At 31.7% G+C, this 10,732-nt stretch overlaps 1 protein-coding gene and 1 long non-coding RNA gene across 4 annotated transcripts in view; both read right to left on the reverse strand.

Moving 5' to 3' along the window:
* LOC106688238 (uncharacterized) overlaps nucleotides 1–1,680 on the reverse strand; it is a 7,956-nt gene extending 6,276 nt beyond the window's left edge. The window contains exons 1-2 of the long non-coding RNA XR_002945050.2: nucleotides 1,598–1,680; nucleotides 1,369–1,429 (exon numbers count right to left, since the gene is read on the reverse strand). This is a non-coding gene — a long non-coding RNA (uncharacterized lncRNA). The remainder of the gene's footprint in view (nucleotides 1–1,368; nucleotides 1,430–1,597) is intronic.
* Nucleotides 1–10,732, reverse strand: part of LOC106688107 (acid sphingomyelinase-like phosphodiesterase 3b) — a 940,469-nt gene that overhangs the window by 269,080 nt on the left and 660,657 nt on the right. The gene's annotated exons all lie outside the window — the stretch shown is intronic.

Here is a 10,732-nt window from a genome sequence, read left to right on the forward strand (position 1 = left end):
CTTCAGCGATTATCCTGGCATCCCAAGTAAATCAGCTACTAGAACATAGTAATATGCGGATGATATCTTACTGGTAGCTGACTCTGAAGAGGCTCTTCAGGCATCCATGGATGAATGAAATGAGAAACTGAAGATAAGGAGGTTTGCAAATAAAAAAAAAGGTTTTGTGTAATGGTGAACCCCTAGAACTTACGAATACTTATACTTATCTAGGGACCATAATAAGTAAAGAGGGTAAAATTGACCAGGAGGTTCTGAATCGAGTGAAGAAGGCCAATGGTACCCTCCATATTGGTGATTTGTAAATTTGTAGACGATAGTAAAATAAACTGTGCAAATAGTAAATTATACTTAAATAACCCAATTTATTTTAACTTACTGATTCGAAATTAGCTTTATAATTGTTGAAATGTTGCTTGTAAATTTGTTTTTAAACTGCCCGAAACGTTGTTTGTTGAAGTAAAGAAGTCATAAAAGAGTAATTTCTTCCAGATAAAAAGTAATACAAATAAGTAATATATCCTTTTGGACTGCTAAGTGGAAAAATACATTAATGATTAAAGCAAGTGGAAAGAAATGATACACAAGATAAAAAAAAGTAAATAACATGAGATATACAATGTTTTCAATAATTAATAAATATAATATATAATATATCATAAATTATTATTATTTTTAAATTTTAGTATTTTATAATATTCTTTTTATGCATTTGAATTTTAAGTATTTGACCATCAGGGTCATTTAAACTGAATTTAAAAATTGACAGGGTTAGTGAATTATAATTGACAAGCTTATTAAATTACAATATTAAGTTAAATTTGTTGAATTAGTGATTACAATACTGAGTGAAATTAGTTGATTAACTAACAAATCAGCAGTTTGAAATAGTGAAAATCCGGTTTTAGTACTCACTTGTCATATTTTGTTTTTACATTTTTAAAATTCTCTTGTTAAAACTATAAGCTTAATTTATTTTTTCTCTTCATCTTTTTCTTAAATTCAATTCCTTTTTTTCCCATTAGAAGTCAATTATTTATTTTGTTAAATCCATAAATGTCATTGGTTTTGTTATTAACTTTACTTATATCTTTTATTAAGAATTATTATTTCAATCTATTTATTTTATCTTAATTTTTTGTTTTATTTATAACATTGTATATAATTATGGGTGTCTTTTGTATTAGACTATGCCCCCCATAATAAATTGTTAAAAAAAAGGTACCTCTTACATTAACCTTGTCATTAATTCATTTTTAAAAGGGGATAAGGTTACTATTACTGTTAATTGATGAATATTTTTGTAGAATAAGTGTTAGTTGTAATGAGATAAAACATTTTTTATATAGTATTTTGATATGATCTTACCTTATCAATTAGGTAGGACAAGCTCATTCACACTGTTTATATGTAATTTCACGGATGAAATCTACAAAAAAAAATATCATCTATTTTTTTCTGGACACTTACCGTTGTAAGAGATTAGTTCTTCGTTTCTGAACATTTTAGTACAATTACTACCAAATACAAAATAAACTAGAACTACTAAAGAAAGTAGCTCCATCTTTCCTGAAATATTTAAAATCATCCGAAATACCTTTAATGTACACATTAAAGCCTCGTCGTTCCAAACGAATCAAATGGACATTTAACAATTGAGATACCGACTGTGGATTTTTAGATATTCTTGTTAGTGACCTCGGCAAACCCACCGTTTTATATGTTATAGATAAGATACTATTAATCCTATAATATTCAATAAAATATAGAATGTAGACTATTGAACCAAAACGATCTTAATGTTATTTAACTTAAAACGCAAGGTAAAAATCTACGTAATACCACATATACTATGTTTTCTATAACTAATAAATATAATAAACAATAAAAATGCCATAATTTTTAAATTTAAGACTTTTCAAATGATCATTTTTATTTATCTTATTTTCAAGTGTTTCTATCACTAGGGTCATTTACACTAAAAACGAAAATTAGCAAAGTTAGTAAATTACAATATAAGGTTTTTTTTTATTATGTTTATTGGAATTTACAACTGTACATAATTATACATTCATTAAATTTGATGTATTTTATTATGGAGTGATACAGTCGTGTAGAGAAACTACCCATTGGTAGTACTCTAATGAAGTTTTTACATTAAGAGGTCTCGTGGTCATCTTCTTTTCAAGCACCTCGGAGGATTGTCAGAAATGGAAGAGGAAGAAAGGCTAAAACTAGTGGGTTTGGATGGTTAGGGAATTTATATTGGAAGAAATGATATCTGGTTCGGGCTAGATCGGTTACATATGAAACATTAAGGTCTTTATGTTTGATTTTATTTGGGACAAAGTAAGGAGCATTGACGATTTTACGAAGGATTTTGAATTGTAAGGATTGAATTCAAAGGTTTAGTGGAGCCCCAAAGCTCAACTCCGTACGTCCAAATTTTTCTTATTACAGTCATGTAGATCAGTCTTTTGTAATGAATTTTTTGTAAGGAAGTTTAGACCGTTTGTCCAGTAAGTGCTGTAATATTCGAAATCGACGTGCAGTTTCCTGCCTTTTCAGTCTTGTATTTGGATTCCATGTTAGTCTTTTGTCTAGATGTAGTCCATGGTAGCTGATTCAATATAAGGTTAAATTTGCAGAATTAGTAATTACAATATTAAGTTAAATTAGTAATTACAATAATCAGTGAAATTAGTAAATTACAATATTACGTTATTAAATTATTCATCCACTTATATACTCTAGAATTACATTTAGACTATATAGAATAATGAATATTAATAATTTTTATTTTATTATTTATTTTTTTGTGGTAATTTTATTATTTTTTTCTATATTTATTTTACAAAATATAAATAGTTAATTGTTGCTATTAACACTGTTACAAATAAAAAAATAAAATAAATGATTTTACAATTGAATTACATTTGAATACCTGATTTATCATCTCTTTAATTTAAACAAATAAATTTAGAGGTAAAATCCTTTACCAGAGCAAGTAATAACCCTTGGGCCGGTAACTATTCATTTTATATCCCATCCCGTGTTGCTTCCTATTACCTGGTAATAAAACCTTTTATGATTTCCTCATAAAACCCAATATAAACTATGCAAACCAACCGATACACTCGGCTTGTTGTAATAAACAAACATAATGGCTGCTGAATGTCCACTCCTAGCAATCAAGTTGTCTTTTCATAATAAAAAGCAAGATTACAAACATTGTGTATAGTTAGTTATAAAAGAGTTTTGAACCTACTCTGATTCAATGAATGCACAGACGTGAAAGACGGAGGGATATCAACAGCACGGCCTGATTTTTGAACTTTATATCCTTCAATATTTTTTTTGTTGAGATTCGATTTCACGTTGATGTATATACATACACATATACATTAAAATAATTATTTATATATACACGAGTTTTGAAAATATTTTTTTTCAAAGATCAATTAGAGTTCTAAAGGTTCATTCATTCTATCCATCTATATAAATATATTACAGGGGTGATCTGAGATCAGAACCTAAGCACACGGAGGAGAATAACTAACAGTGAACAGCTTGCTGAGAATGGCCAGGGAATACTTATGACAGAAAGGCAAGATAGACGGGATATGTTGCTGGACGTAACCCATCTGTACCCCTCTACACAACGAAGAATGATATTGGAAAGATACCATGGAACCAAAAATCAGATGGATAAAAAGAATCAAACAAAGGTGTTAAAGAGGTGGAAAAGATGTACAGAAGCAGAAAGCTACACCTTTTTGACATTCCTATGTAGGGGAAGAAGAAAAAACACACAGAACTTGGTCATTTAAGAAGTGGCTTCGGGTATCCTGAGGTATGCATCCTCTGCATGGAGCTAGAACCTCACACGAGTTTAGAAGAGGAGACTGACAACCTGACAGACATAGCGAATAGTATCACATGGGGCGGTACAGGTTATGGACGGAGCCATGCCCCTGGACCTCAACCTCAAGTAGGACTTTGTTAAATACGAAGCAAAGAGACAGGTAAAATCGGTTGGACCCCGAACCTATGGAATGAAAAATTGGGGGGCACTCAATAGAGGAATGGAATGGACTCTATGGAGGAATGGTGGAGAGCCAGAAGTACTCTGAGGATGTTCTTTACACCGTCCATGAAAGATTGAATGATAAGTCCTCCTAGATTACTGGAGCTCACAGAATCTAACAGGATACGGAGTGTTACGGGGAAAGATGCATTTGGAAAGAACATCAACCACCTGTACCCTACCTGCGTAGTTCCTAACAGTAAAACATGTTGTTAAGTGCATCGCAATAGAAGAACATCGAGCCTGGGTGTTGAGAATGACCGGAACCTTCGACCTCGAAGTGTGAAGGACTTGATGGTATCGGCGAGCCCCTGAGAGAAGAAGATGTTGAAAAGGCAGGCATAGGCCAGAAGAGGTGGACCCACTGGAGGAGCCACAAGGATAGATACGGACCTGGAGAACTGGACCTACAGAACGGTTGCAGAGAACAAGATACAGCTCCAGAAGCAAGGCACTGAAACAATTATCAGGCAGCACCACAGTAAAGTTTATAACATTGTTCCCCACAATTAATAGGACCCCCTCACCCCTCCCCCCCAAAAAAAAAATTGAAAATAAGATGGAAAAAATAAATAACTGTTATTGGCAGGAGTAGCCAGTTCACAACATATGCCAAAAATAGCTAGGTATGGGTTCAAAAAAATTACTTTTTTGTCTCAAAGACTTGGTTATTTGAGTTTCGGTAGCCTAAAAACTTTAAATGTCCTATAAAAACACGGATTCAAAATTATTCAACAATACAGCACTAACCGTTCCAATAAATTTCATAAACAGGTAAATGAAAGCGAAATTGTATTTATTTATTAGTATTTCTGAGTGATATATTTATTCCTTTCCATTTAAAATGATTAGTGTGAATCGGTATGTTGTATAATTAATGAATTAATAATTTATTTTATCTCACTGAAATTAATAAGCGATTTAAGGCAAGAGCAGTATTCTTTAGACGAACAATGCAACCTATGCTAGATATTAGCAAGCTAGGGCAAAAACAAATCCGACTATTGACTTAGACTGAAGTCTAAACCGGGTGATTTGTCATCAGGTTTTGCTCTGACCCGAACGAATACAATGAGCAGGCATCTTCTATCCCCGAGTCAATAGCCTTTTGTCCCGCTGCGTCCTGAGTCGAAACGCAAATCAGCTTCTTATACCTTAGCAGCCCACCGACAATAAGCGAAAAAAAGTGGGATCAAGAAGGGATAACAGACAGGAGCCTGGAAAATGAGGGACAAATAGAAGAGGGATAGAAGGAAATAACAAATAAAAGAATTCCCCTACAAGAGGAAAATTGTAAGAAAGAATTACGGAAAAAGGAATAAAAAGAAATAGAGAGAAAAAGAGACAGAAATGGAAGAGGTAGTGAGGGGGATATGAAGGAGACAAAGATGGGGCGGAATGTAAAATTTTCTCCCGGTCCCTGGAGAAAGTAATATTATGGACTTGGGCTTCAAGCTTCAAAATTAACTCCAATTTGAACTTGACAATTATTACAACATTGAAAGTAAAATATTATGTGTGTAAAATTCAATATTCACATGTCAGCTTTCCTTCTTTTTTTTTAATTCTAAAACTACTTCTTAAGAAATATTGGGCAGACAATAAAATAAATCATTATAAAAAAAAAATTGTTGACATGGATTGTAAACGCTAGATGGTTATTTGAGGTATCCATTTCTTTTAGATTCTATTTCTCTAGTTTTACTCAACAATTTTAATTGTTCAATATAATTTTTTTTTTAAATAAACGTAAAAAATTGATGAATTAAATTTTATGATTTTTCTTTCTAAAATACTGGATGATTGAATGCCTATCACGGCCAAATGGATGTACTGGTCCAAAAATACAAGATGATAAAGTTGTAGGCCCAGTTTGATAGGTTGTAGTTTCAGTAAACGCTATTGCTTTTAACTTTCAGAAAACCCGATCGGCTCAGTATTGGAAAAACAACCACGTGGAAAGGAGGTCTTCTTATGTGGGGTATCTAGAGGTAGCTAATCTATTATTAATATGTTTATAGCTGAGGGTGTTAAGCGACTTCCTGGTAGTACAAGAGCCCAAGAGGAGAAAAAAGGCAGTTACCTCACCCCAATTTTTGATTACTTTAATGAAAACTATGTATAATTACTAGTCGAAATAGACGAGTCTGGCTAGAATAAGTAGGGGGAATAAAAAATGACGGCTGTTTCAAAGCGATTAAAAAACATTAATTTTTCATTCGGAGCTCTATATCTTAAAAACTAACAACAACACTGGAAAACCTAAGAGAACGTCATTTAAAGAAGAGAAAATTTTCTAAAATATGAGCCCTAATAGAGTTATTTACGTTAAATAGTCTTCGAGATATAGCTTTTTAAAAAGCAACATTTCATAAAAATGTTGTATAGGACGTACTAAAAGATCAGTAGTTAGTGAATTTATTTTGAAAAATTTATATCTCAAAAACCGTTTGACGTACAGATGTCTATTAGCGCTCAAATTAAAGCTAGTTTAATGAGCTATAAAGTAGCTTATGATGTTTATCTTCGTAGGAGTAATAGTTTACATGAAATTTGCTAAAATAAATTGATTTATAGTTGTTTGGACAAATTTTCATTTGCCAAATTTATATTTTTTCAAAAATCCAACATTTTATACGAACAACTAGAAATTAACATTTTGTGAGTTTATTTTGTCAAATATCATAAAAACTACTACTTCTACAAAGATAAACATAATTAACTATTTTGTAGTAAATTTAACTAGCTTTAATTTGAGCGCTGGCAGACATAAGTACGTCCAATGGTTTCTGAAATAAAGTTTTACATAAATCAAATTTATTGTCCGAACAACTATAAATCAATTTATTTTAGCAAATATCATGAAAACTACTATTCCTACGAAGGTAAAGGTCATACATTTCGTTATAGTCTATTAAACTAGCTTTAATTTAAGTGCTAATAGACATTTGTACGTTACATAATTCCTGAGATATAGATTTCTTAAAATAAATTAACTAACTACTAATCTTTCAGTTGATTTATAAGAAAGTTTGCTTTTTAAAAAGCTATATCTCGAGAACTATTTGACGTAAATAGCTCTTTTAAGGCTAATATTTCAGAAAATTTACTCTTCTTTAAATAATGTTCTCTTATATCTTCTAGTGTTGTTGGTAGTTTTTAAGATATAAAGCTCCGAATGAAAAATCAATGTTTTTTTAAGGTTTTGAAACAGCCGCCATTTTTTAATCCCCCTACCTATACTTGCCAGACTCATCAATTTTGACTAGTAATTATACATAGTTTTTATTGAAGTAATCAAAAATTAGGGTGAGATAAATATATATAGCCTTTTTTTCTTCCCGACTCTTGTACCATGGTGACTGGAACTGACAGGGGGTCGACTTTTATTTCGGTGGCGGTTCCACGAAATGAAAACTTGACCCGACCATGGTTAGAATAGGTTGGTTACCTGATAACCCCCGTATGTTATAAATGAACTGGAAGATGCTCATAACAAAAATCATTCCATTTTTTTGTAGGCACTGGGGGCTCACCACTCCCACGCCTAATTTTTTTTAGCCACTTATTGGCTAACCGATCTCACAAATGTCCGGAGGGAGGCTGTAAGTGAGTTTTGTATAATTTTATGCTTGAAGTTTAAATAGTGGATAATATTGAGATACATAGTGGATAATAAGTGATGATCATGGATTGTTCTTCTATATGCTCTTTGTTTTCGCCGTTCATCAAGTGGGGAAGTTCCTTTAGGTTTTCTACTCCAGTTTGGTGATAATAAACAGGTTGGAAGTCGAAATGGAGGATATTTTGGAGATGGTCTCAGATCAGGGGAAAATCTTTCGTTTTGATTCAAAGGCAATGCGGGTGGCCAGTCACTTCTCAACTTGGTCAATAAAGAGAAGCACCTTAGCTTACAGTGGTTTCCCAGAACACTTTAGGATTAATATTAACCAAGCCATTCATTAAACCCTTGGTTATACCAACGAACATCTTTTAACTTGGCTATTTGTCAATGAACTTCCATTCAGTTCTTAAGTCAGTGCACCTGAAATTAAATTCTTCTATATTTTCTAGAACAAGTCATTATGAGAAGCATAGGTCACACATGAATGAGGCAAGAAATGATAAAAGGTGCCGTAGTTACAACCTAAAACTCGATGAAATGTGAATACGAGGCTATTTTGGAGATGGTCTCAGATCAGGGGAAAATCTTTCCTTTTGATTCAAAGGCAATGCGAGTGGCCACTCACTTCTCTACTTGGTAAATAGAGAGAAGCATCTTAGCTTACAGTGGTTTCCCAGAACACTTTAGGATTAATATTAACCAAGCCATTCATTAAACCCTTGATGATACTTTAGATAATTTAATTTGGATATATCTTGAAAGTCATATTCCTAGTGTAAACACGGCTTTAGGTAGGTGTAAATAAAAATTATATAAAGTATTATTTTAATTGAAATTTGTGTACATCGGGTTCCACGGAAGAAACTCAATTAAAAATTATTGTAATCATCACATCAAAAGCCAGAAACTACTACCATCCATGAGCAAGCCAGCGAACCAGAAGCTAGCAAATAACTAAACCAAAAGTGAAACGGCGAAAGATCCGAGTTTTGAACCAGATATTTTTCTTTTGGGTGGTAAACGCAAGTACAGCATGAGTGGATAACTCAACATGCAACCCATCAGAGGGAGTGAGAAGAGGATGAAGGACCAGGAGAAAAACATGTGAAATTCCTAATAATCATTTTACAAAACTTTAATCATCGCAGGTATGTATTCTACTCACCCGTCCAGAATTTAACTTGTATTCTTTATTTTCACAAGTTTTATCTGGTGGTTAAAATTTTTTTGTTTAAAATCTCCCATTGGAGTTCTTTACTGCCTAACCATGGTTGGGGGTCAAAGTTTTTCATTTTGTGGGACCGCCACTCAATAAAAAGTCGACGCTCCAGGCCAGTTTCGAACCGGCACCGCCAATAGACATCAAATTGGTAAGACTGTGTCTTAACCACTGAGCTACGGGCTTTTACCGACCACTTTTAAGTAAAATTGTGATACATTTAGTATTAAATTCATTTTTTTAATTTTTTTTATTATAATAAAAAATTAGAAACCTATTTACAAATTAAAAAATAATTGTTGTATATTTGTCAAAATTAACGTTTTACAAAGTAGAATAGTTCACAAGACAACTCCTGCTTGATCTTCAGGGTTCAACTGTCCCTTTATGCAATGAGACGGAACCCTCGGGCGAAGACAAGGAAGGGACACAGCCCAAGGAGGATCCTAGTGTAATGCTATGGAAATGATCTTGTTTAACAATCCTGTCTTCCAGGTACTGGTGTTCATTGTTTCAAACAATACTCAACTTTAATCATTAACTAGGGAGGTGAACATTCTTAGAAAGGTAGTGTTTCATGATACCGAATAGTTTTAATTTTTTTTTTTTAATTATTTAGAACATGGAATAATTGATATTAATAATTATTAAAAAAATATCCAAATAGCCTTAGCATTCTGTATTAGAATATTTTTTTATAATAATTAAAATATTACATGTCCAACGTTTCGGCCGATCCTACCATCATCTGGAGCAATTTAATAAAATAACAGCTTTAATTATGACTTGTTATAAACAGTATCAAAAAAAAAATATTAATTATAATTTGCATACTTTAATTTTAGTATCACAGCCTCACATTGATTTATAACATTTTACAGACTACTATCCCCAAATCAATTAAACATAATCAAAATAAACCTATAAAACAGAACCAATAACAGAAACATATTTAATTGCAAATACATTTGCACCATTCTATTATTTAATTTATCTGTATTTGTCATTATAATAAATTCTATTCTTCAATTGTTTTTGTAGTTTACTGTTTTATATTATATAATCTAGCTCAACAACCAGGTTATATAGTCATTTCATTTCTAACTACATTTTTTTCTATTTTTTGACAGATTTAAAATCCAGTCCTTCAGTTGAATTTTAGATAATCTGTTACTAAATTTTATAGTATTTTTGATGACGAAATAACAAACAAAATAGGCATAAATTTAGTGTGAAATAAAATGATAATGTACCTAACTTGGTTGTTGAGCTGGTTTATATAATAGTTTTGTGTTAAGTTAATACCAGAATTGTGATGAATAGAAATTATATTTAAATTTTATAGTGACAAATACAGGTAAATTAAAACATATAATAGTGTAAATTTATTAATTAAGAAATATTTTTTCTCTTATTGGTCGTGTTTTATAGGTTTTTTTTTTTTAACTGAGCTAAATTTTCTATAATGTAATAAAATAATATACTTAACGTCAGGATGATGCACCACTGGGTGCTATCTCCCTCATGCCAGCTCATACCATTCAGATAGAACATCTCATTTACTTGTTGTAAATGTACATTTACAGATGCAAATAAAAAAAATCTAGACTAATAGTAAAAAAAAAAATCTAGAATAATAGTAAAGTTTTATAAACCAATAGTGAGTCTGTGATGCTAAAATTGAGGTATACAGATTATAATTAATTTTTTTTTCGATACTGTTGTATTATCGTTGATCATGTCTGGATGGCTGGATTTTCGGCAGAAACGTTGAATGTAATATGTTTTATTAATAAGGGTT

Source organism: Halyomorpha halys, unplaced genomic scaffold (genome assembly GCF_000696795.3).
Source record: "Halyomorpha halys isolate HHAL.00 unplaced genomic scaffold, Hhal_1.1 Scaffold4.1, whole genome shotgun sequence".
NCBI classification, from domain to species: Eukaryota; Metazoa; Arthropoda; class Insecta; order Hemiptera; family Pentatomidae; genus Halyomorpha; species Halyomorpha halys.